This window comes from Vigna unguiculata, unplaced genomic scaffold (assembly GCF_037176805.1).
Source record: "Vigna unguiculata cultivar grain cowpea cultivar isolate G323 ecotype 2 unplaced genomic scaffold, ASM3717680v1 ptg000266l, whole genome shotgun sequence".
Classification (NCBI taxonomy): domain Eukaryota; kingdom Viridiplantae; phylum Streptophyta; class Magnoliopsida; order Fabales; family Fabaceae; genus Vigna; species Vigna unguiculata.
In genome coordinates this window covers 10,270-20,538 of record NW_028196902.1, presented here as the reverse complement: position 1 = coordinate 20,538, position 10,269 = coordinate 10,270, and positions in this window count along the sequence as shown.

Below are 10,269 nucleotides of genomic sequence, written 5' to 3'. Positions count from 1 at the left end.
AAGGAGATTCATTAGCTCGTTATTTAGTTCGAATTGGTGAAATGATAGAATCCATAAAAATTATTCAACAGGCTTTGGAAGGACTTCCCGGCGGTCCATATGAAAATTTAGAAATCCGCTGCTTTGATAGAGAAAAAGAGCCAGAATGGAATGAGTTTGAGTATCGATTTATTAGTAAAAAATCGTCTCCGAGTTTTGAATTGCCAAAACAAGAACTTTATGTAAGAGTTGAAGCCCCCAAGGGAGAATTAGGGATTTTTCTAATAGGGGAGGAGAATTAGGGATTTTTCTAATAGGGGATCAAAATGGTTTTCCTTGGAGATGGAAAATTCATCCGCCCGGTTTTATAAATTTGCAAATTCTTCCTCAATTAGTTAAAAGAATGAAATTGGCCGATATTATGACAATACTAGGTAGCATAGATATTATTATGGGAGAAAGTTGATCGTTGAAATGATAATTGATTTAACAGAAATACAAGATATACATTTTTTTTTCAGATTGCAATTTTTGAAAGAGATATATGGAATTCTTTGGGTATTTGTGCCTATTTTTATTTTGATATTATGAATTACTATAAGTGTACTAGCAATTGTATGGTTAGAAAGAGAAATATCTGCAGGGATACAACAGCGTATTGGACCTGAATACACCGGTCCTTTTGGAGTTCTTCAAGCTCTAGCAGACGGAACAAAATTACTTTTTAAAGAGAATCTTATTCCATCTAGAGGAGATATTCGTTTATTTAGTTTCGGCCCATCTATCTCAAGTCATATCCATTATAATAAGCTATTCAGTAATTCCTTTTGGCTATAACTTTGTTTTAATCTGATCTGAATATTGGTGTTTTTTTATGGATTGCTATTTCGAGTATTGCCCCCATTGGACTTCTTATGTCAGGATATGGGTCAAAATAATAAATATTCCTTTTGGGTGGTCTACGAGCAGCTGCTCAATCAATTAGTTATGAAATACCATTAACTCTATGTGTGTTATCGATATCTCTATGTGTGCTTCGTTGAGACATAAATTTTTTGATACTATTTCTTATAAGCCTCTCCTTATATTTAAAGTACAAAAAGAATCTATAAAGAATATATATATATTCTTTTCGCATTTGGATTGAATAATTGAATCAGAATAGTTATATGAGTGCAATAAAACAGCTTTTTTGAATATTATTTATAGAATACTCTATTACTTATAGAGAAAGTATGATGATTTCAAATTGCAGTAAAAATATTGAGTCTAATTTTCTATGTATAAGAATAAGGTGAAAAAATCAATGAAATTCTAGAATTAGATTCTATATATTATATTCTATGTATAGAAGTGGTTGTTTTTTCCAAGATTTGTTGATTAGTAATCCTGTCTTGAAGCGGACGCAAAAGACCAACCTTTTTCAAATTTTCAATATCATTTGTATGAATTAGCATACATATATTAACAAAATTAAAAAAAAGGCATTAATATAATAAAAAAAATTAATGGATGGCTAGAAACACCAAAATACACAAAAGATTAGTAACGTATATTTCTTTTTTAAATTATCCAATTTATGTATAATATAAAAAGAATACTAATGGGGACTTGAAGTTGGTAGAAAAAATAAGGCAGTACTCCCCCCAATTCCGATCTAGAGTATACTTCCATCCATTGATTGAATAAATAACTATCAGGAACGAAATAATCCTTTAATTTTTTGAAGTCCCCTTTTGCTTGCACAAAAAGGAATAAGATAAGAGGTAAAAGTGATCTCCTTTTTCTTTTTTGTCTTATATACTCCATATTTATGGAGATAATCATAATTTTAAAAAAAGAACATCTAATTATTTTCGGAATCGAAAATGATGTGGGAGTTCTTGATAATTTTAAAAGAGTATTTTATGCAAAAATGAAATTAAGTTATTACTCAACAAATTTAATTTTGAATTTTTTAAAGGATGAGATCAATTCAGAAGTACCTTTTGTATTTTTTATTTATCTAAAGAAATTCAATAAATGTGCAAATGTTTTTATTTTTTAAATAAGTGTGTATTCATTTAAAAATTTTTTTTAGAACAGACAGAATTCCATGGGTCTAATTCAGAACCGTCCGAGAAAATAGAATCTTATCTATCTTAGGGATATATCAAAGGAGAAATAATTGGCCGGGTTCTTATATTTTTTTAAGGCTTTAAAGGAGCCGTATGAGATGAAAATCTCATGTACGGTTCTGTAATAGAGATGGTAACAGTAATGTCATCACCGACTAGGATTATCTAACAGTTTAAGTACAGTGTATATAGTTTGATGCACAATCCAAATATGGTTTTTGGGGATGGAATTTGTGGCGGCAACCTATGGGTTTCCTCGTTTTTCTAATCTCTTCCCTAGCAGAATGTGAAAGATTACCTTTTGATTTACCAGAAGCGGAAGAAGAACTAATAGCGGGTTATCAAACCGAATATTCCGGTATCAAATTTGGTTTATTTTATGTTGCTTCCTATTTAAACCTATTCGTTTCTTCCTTATTTGTAACAGTTCTTTATTTTGGTGGTTCAAATTTCTCTATTCCGTACATCTTCGTTTCTAATTTTTTCAAATAAATAAAACATACGGAGTTTTTGTAACGATAATTGGTATCTTTATTACACTAGTTTATAAACTTATTTATTCATATTCGTTTCTATCACAACAAGATGGACTTTGCCTAGGCTACGAATAGATCAATTATTAAATCTTGGGTGGAAGTTTCTTTTACCCATTTCTCTTGGTAATCCTATTATTAACAACGTCGTCTCAACTGTTTTCACTGTAAAAAAAATGTGGACCTTCTATATTCAAAATTCAGAACTTGTTTTAAACAAGAGAAAGAAAAAAAATATTCAGAGCTATTCACGATATGTTCCTTATGGTAACTGAATTCATAAATTATAGTGAACAAATAATACGAGCTGCTAGATATATTGGTCAAGGTCTCATGATTACCTTATCTCATGCAAATAGGTTACCCGTAACTATTCAATATCCTTATGAAAAAATAATCTCATCAGAACGTTTTCGCGGTCGAATACATTTTGAATTTGATAAATGCATTGCTTGTGAAGTATGTGTTCGTGTCTGTCCTATAGATCTACCCATTGTTGATTGGAAACTAGAAACTGATATTCGAAAAAAACGGTTGCTTAATTACAGTATTGATTTTGGAATCTGTATATTTTGTGGTAACCTGTATTGAGTATTGTCCAACAAATTGTTTATCAATGACCGAAGAATATGAACTTTCAACTTATGATCGCCACGAATTGAATTATAATCTAATTGCTTTGGGTCGTTTACCAGTATCAGTAATTGATGATTATACAATTCGAACAATTCAAATAAAATGATTTCAAAATTCTTCACAAAAATAATTGAATTTCTCTATATATAGAATAAAAAAAAAAGATATTCTATTTTTTTGAAATGACTCTTTGGCATAAAGAAAAGAATGAAATTCCATTGATTCTATAACAACTGTACCTAATAACAATTCACAATATCTTATCTTAGGATTTGGTGAATTTCTATGCACAGATAATTTTCGTATTTAACAAGTTTTTTCCTGGTCATATCAATAAGGGTCAATGAAATTTCTATTTATCTTTTATTTTCATATAATGGATTTGTCCGAATCGCTACATGATTTTATTTTAATCTTTCTTGGATCAGGTCTCATATTAGGAAGTCTAGGAGTAGTATTCTTTACGAATCCGATTTTTTCCTGCTTTTTCATTGGGACTAGTTCTTGTTTGTGTATCCTTTTATTCTATATTTTATCAAACTTCTCCAGTTTCGTAGCTGCCACACAGCTACTTATTTACGTGGGCGCTATAAATGTTTTAATAATATTTGCTGTGATGTTTATGAATGGTTCGGACTATTACCAAAATTTTCGTGTTTGGGACCGTTGGGGGATGGAATTACTTATGATGGTTTGTACCAGTATCTTTCTTTCACAAATAACTACTATTCTAGAGACATCATGGCAACGGAATTATTTTGGACGACAAGACCCAATCAGATTTTAGAGCAAGATTTGATAAGTACTAGTCAACAAATTGGAATTCATTTATCAACAAGATTTTTTTCTTCCATTTGAACTAATTTCAATAATTCTTTTAGTTGCTTTAATAGGTGCAATTTTTGTGGCTCGCCAATAAGAAAGTTTTCGAACTAATAAAATAATATAAATTACATTTTGTTAGAATTATTACATTTCTTTTTTGTAGAATTAATATGTTAAGGAAAAAAGAATATTTATGTATAAAGTATAAAATCTTTTTGCAAATACTTGATTTGTGTTGTAGACATATTATGTTAGGCAATAAATCCGTTGAATTCATATTCATATCGAAATGAATAAAAATTGAAAAGGAGTTGGTCAATGATATTCGAGCATACACTGTTTTGAGTGCCTATTTATTTTCTATAGGTATCTATGGATTGATCACGAGCCGAAAATTGGTTAAGTGCCTTATGTGTCTTGAACTTATACTAAATGCAGTTTAATATAAATTCTCGTAACCTTTTCTGATATTTTTTTGATAGGCGCAACTAAAAGGAAATATTTTTTCAATTTTTGTTATAGCGGTTGCAGCCGCTGGAAGCAGCTATCGGACCAGCTATTGTTTCCTCATATATCGTCAATAGAAAATCAACCCTTATCAATCAATCAAAATTTGTTGAATAAATAGTATATATTCACTAAAAAAAAGTCTAATTTTGAATAGTGTGTACTATATAATCCATTCAATTAGCAGAAATGATATATCCTTTTTAATCATGTTTGCGTTTAGCGAAAACAAAGATAGAAATCAAAGTATCTTGGTTCTATTCTCTTATTTAGTTATTAATCTATAAATATATTTTTAGTAGCAAAATTCTTATAAATCATTGATTCATCTGGTATATAATATAGATATATATATATAAGATATATATATTATCATATATATTGATATATATAATTGGTTTACCAAGTTATCTAAGAGTTGAAAATGTTGAATTTTTGATGTTCAAAGGATTATGTTCCAATGTCACATTCAGTAAAGATTTATGATACATGTATAGGATGTACTCAATGTGTACGAGCCTGCCCAACAGATGTATTAGAAATGATACTTGGGACGGATGTAAAGCTAAACAAATTGCTTCTGCCACCATGAACAGAGGACTGTGTTGGTTGTTAAGAGGTGTGAATCCGCCTGTCCGACGGATTTCTTAAGTGTTAGAGTTTATTTAAGGCATGAAACAACTCGAAGCATGGGTCTAGCTTATTGATACGTTTCCAAAAAGAACCGCATACAAGTAACTTTTTTTTACTGCAAAAACCCGGCTCAAAATAAAAAAATATTTGAGCCCGGGTTTTTGTAGTCTAAGTATATCTTATTTTTATCACGAATTATTTTCCTTGGTTAACAACAGTTGTAGTTTTGCCAATAGTCGGAGGTTCTTTAATTGTCTTATTTCCCCATAAAGGAAATAAGAGCTAAATTAAATGGGTATACTTATTGTATATGTTTCATAGATCTCCTTCTAATAACCTATGTATTTTGTTATCATTTCGAATTAGATGATCCACTAATCCAATTGAACAGAAAATTATAAATGGATCCATTTTTTTGACTTTTACTGGATGATTCGGAAAGATGGACTCCTCTCTAGGACCCCTTTTATTAACGGGATTTATCACTACGTTAGCTACGTTATCAGCTCAACCGGTTACTCGAGAATCTAAATTATTCTATTTTCTAATGTTAGCAATGTATAGTGGTCCAACTAGGAACATTTTCTTCTCAAGACATTTTACTTTTTTCATCATGTGGGAATTAGAATTAATTCCCGTTTATCTACTTTTATCTATGTGGGTGGAAAAAAAACGTTTGTATTCAGCTACAAAGTTTATTTTGTACACTGCGGGAAGTTCTGTTTTTTTATTACTGGGAATTCTGGGTATGGGTTTCTATATTGTCTAATGAACCAACATTAAATTTTGAATCATTAACTAATCAATCATATCCCGTGGCACTGGAAATAATCTTCTATATGGGATTTCTTATTGCTTTTGCTGTCAAATCACCAATATACCCTATCATTACATGGTTACCTGATACCCATGGAGAGGGCATTACAGCACTTGTATGCTTTTAGCCGGAATATTATTAAAAATGGGAGCATATGGGTTGGTTCGAATAATAATGGAATTATTATCTCGCGCTCATTCTATATTTGTCCTTGGTTAATGTTATTAGGTTCCATTCAAGAGATCTATGCAGCTTCAAGCATCTCTTGGTCAAACGCAATGTAAAAAAAAGAATAGCTTATTCCTCGGTCTCTCATATGGGTTTCTTAATTGAGACAGGGCTGAATGGGGCTATTTTACAAATAATCTCTCACGGATTTATTGGTGCTGCCCTTTTTTTCTTGGCGGGAACTAGTTATGATAGACTACGTCTTCTTTATCTCGACGAAATGGGTGGAATGGCTATCCCAATGCCAAAAATATTCACGATTTTCACTACCTTATCGATGGCTTCTCTTGCATTACCGGGCATGAGCGGTTTTGTTGCAGAATTTATAGTATTATTGGGAATAATTACCAATCAAAAATATCTTTTCATCACAAAAATACTCATAACTTTTGTAACTGCAATTGGAATGATATTAACTCCTATTTATTTATTATCTATCTTACGTCAAATGTTTTATGGATACAAGCTTTTTAATAAACAAAATTCTTATTTTTTTGATTCGGGGCCACGAGAATTATTTATTTCAATTTCTATCCTTATACCCGTAATAAGTATTGGCATTTATCCAGATTTTATTTTTTCAATTTCGGCTGACAAGGTTGAAGCTATTCTCTCTCATTTTTTATAGATAGTTTTTGGGAATAAATGAAAAAGAAAAAATAGAAATCAATCCGATGCACAATAAAAAAAAATGGATTTCTTTTTGTATTTTCTTAATTACATAAAAATGAAATTGAATTCTAATTGAATATTTTTGTTGTTTGTGAGAACCCCTTGAATCAATATTACATTACTTGATTCAATGGGGTCTTAATCATTTTATTGGGAGTTTTTTTTCTTATTCTATAGAATGTTCCCAATATTTGTGAATTTTTTTAAATTAATTAGGTGTAAATGAACCATAACTATGTAGTCCTATTCCTAAAAGATTTATCCCTAAATAACATATCCAAATTATAAGAAAGCCTATGGAGGCCACTATTGAAGAATTTCTATATTCCAATTTTTTATTTTTTCTAGTATGTAAATAAATTGCGAAAATAGTCCAAGTAATAAAAGCCCAAGTTTCCTTTGGATCCCAATTCCAATATGATCCCCATGCCTCATTAGCCCATACTGCTCCAGATATATTACCTATTGTTAAAAAGATAAAACCTAGACTAATAGTACGGTAACCCCAACGATCCAATTGTTGAATAAATTGATATCTATAATAATTTCTATAAGACGAATAAAACGGAAAAGGAGTTTGTTGTAAAATATTCTTTTTATCATTCATATTCATATATTTGATTTCAGCAAAAGAAAAGGATTCATTAAAAAAAAACAAAGTCTTGCTTTTACCAAGAATTTGTATGAGTTCTTGAAATGTAATGACTAAAATAGCCACTGATATTAATGATCCACATAAAAGAGTTGTATAACCCAATATCATCATACTTACGTGCATCATTAACCAATGGGACTGTAAAGCAGGCACTAATTTTAAGGATTCATGCATTTCGGTTAAAAGACCCGAAGTAGCAAAGCCTTGGGTAAAAAGAATACTTGGTGTTATTATTGTATTGAAATAGTCATTTTTTTGTTTTTTGAAGCAAAGAACCATATAAAAGATAGAAAAAGTCCATGAAAGAAATATTAATGATTCATATAAATTACTAAATGGTAAATGGCCTGAAAAAATCCAACGAGTAACTAACAATCCTGTGATACAAAAAAAGGTTATTATCATGCCTTTTTTGAACAAATTGTATAATCCTATGATTTCATTGCCTAATAATAAGGTTATCAAATGAATTGAAATTAAAATAGATACGACCGAAAAGGATATATGAGTTAATATATGCTCTAAAGTGGAAAATACCATATAGAATGAAAAAATAGAAATACTTGGAATAGAAATAATAATTCTTTATAGGAACTTTTTTTTAGAAGATAAGATGCCGCTACTCGGACTCGAACCGAGATGCTCTAGCACTGCTTCCTAAGAGCAGCGTGTCTACCAATTTCACCATAGCGGCTGACTCGAAACCATAATAACCCAATTTTAGTCAATTGTCGAGATTCAAAGAATCAATTAAAACACAATATTTGTTTACTAAACATTCAATAAAATAATTTTAAAGAATTCTATTAGAATCTATTAAATATAGAATGTAAATATCATAATATAGAATGTAAATATCCTAAATTCATAACTGAATCTTATATTCTATATCAATTTTATATTCATATTTTTGTATTTAAAAAAGAGTCGTTGAATCCAGTTAATTGAAATTATTCTAACGTTTATATTTGTTACAGAAAAAGCTTTTTGAATTCCCCGTAAAAATAGATTGCCCTAATGAAAAAGCTTTTAATGCTGTAAAATATCCCTTCTTTTTCCATAAAGTGTTCCGAATAAGTTTTTTTGATATAGACGTGCGCTTTTTTGGAACTGCCATAGAATTAGTATAGTTTTTTATTGTTATAGAATTTTATGTGAAAGACATTTTGCGGTAAATGAAAATTAAGTTTATCTCTAATTAGACATATATTTTATATATTTGAATTTCCATTTTTGTTTTTATTATATTTATAATAAGAATATAATACTTTTTAGAAAGTTTTCCCCAAATCGCTATTTCTTATTGTAATAAAAACTTAATTAGTTAAGTTAAATTTAATGAACTAAACCAATGTTCAAAAAATATTGTCCAAAGAGTCAGAATAATGAATAATCGATTATTCTATTTTATTAAATTCTATCTTTCTTTGTTATTAACCGAAACCATTCCTTTACTTTACAAAAAAGATAAAAGAAAAACCTAAGAAACCAAATTCATTAGAATCCTAATTTTTTTTCTTTATTGTATGGAATATACACATCAATATTCATGGATCATACCTTTTATTCCATTCCCAGTTCCGATGTTAATAGGAGTGGGACTTCTACTTTTTCCCACTGCAACGAAAAATATTCGCCGTATTTGGGCTTTTCCTAGTATCTTATTGTTAACTATAGTTATGATTTTTTCGCTTGATTTGTCTATTCATCAAATCAAGAATAGTTTGTTTTTTCAATATGTATGGTCTTGGACCATAAATAATGATATTTCTTTAGAGTTTGGGTACTTGATCGATTCACTTACTTCTATTATGTCAATATTAATTACTACGGTTGGCATTCTCGTTCTTATTTATAGTGATAATTATATGTCTCATGATCAAGGATATTTGAGATTTTTTGCTTATCTTACTCTTTTTAATATTTCAATGTTGGGATTAGTTACTAGTTCGAATTTGATACAAATTTATTTTTTTTGGGAATTAATTGGAATGTGTTCTTATTTATTAATAGGCTTTTGGTTCACCCGCCCTATTGCGGCAAATGCTTGTCAAAAAGCATTTGTAACGAATCGTGTAGGGGATTTTGGTTTATTATTGGGAATTTTAGGTCTTTATTGGATAACGGGTAGTTTGGAATTTCGGCATTTGTTTCAAATTATAAATAATTTGATTTCTAAAAATGAAATGAATATTTTTTTTTTTACTCTGTTTGCCCTCTTGCTATTTTGTGGCTCAGTTGCAAAATCTGCCCAATTTCCTCTTCATGTATGGCTACCCGATGCTATGGAGGGACCTACTCCAATTTCTGCCCTTATACATGCTGCTACTATGGTAGCCGCTGGAATTTTTCTTGTGGCTCGTCTTTTTCCTCTTTTCATAGTGCTACCCAAAATAATGAACGCAATAGCTTTTATAGGTATAATAACAGTAATATTAGGAGCTACTTTAGCTATTGCTCAAAAAGATATTAAGAAAAATTTGGCCTATTCTACAATGTCTCAATTGGGTTATATGATGTTAGCTTTGGGTATGGGATCTTATCGAGGTGCTTTATTTCATTTGATTACTCATGCTTATTCAAAAGCATTGTTGTTTTTAGGATCTGGATCCATTATTCATTCAATGGAAGCTCTTGTCGGATATTCTCCAGCTAAAAGTCAAAATA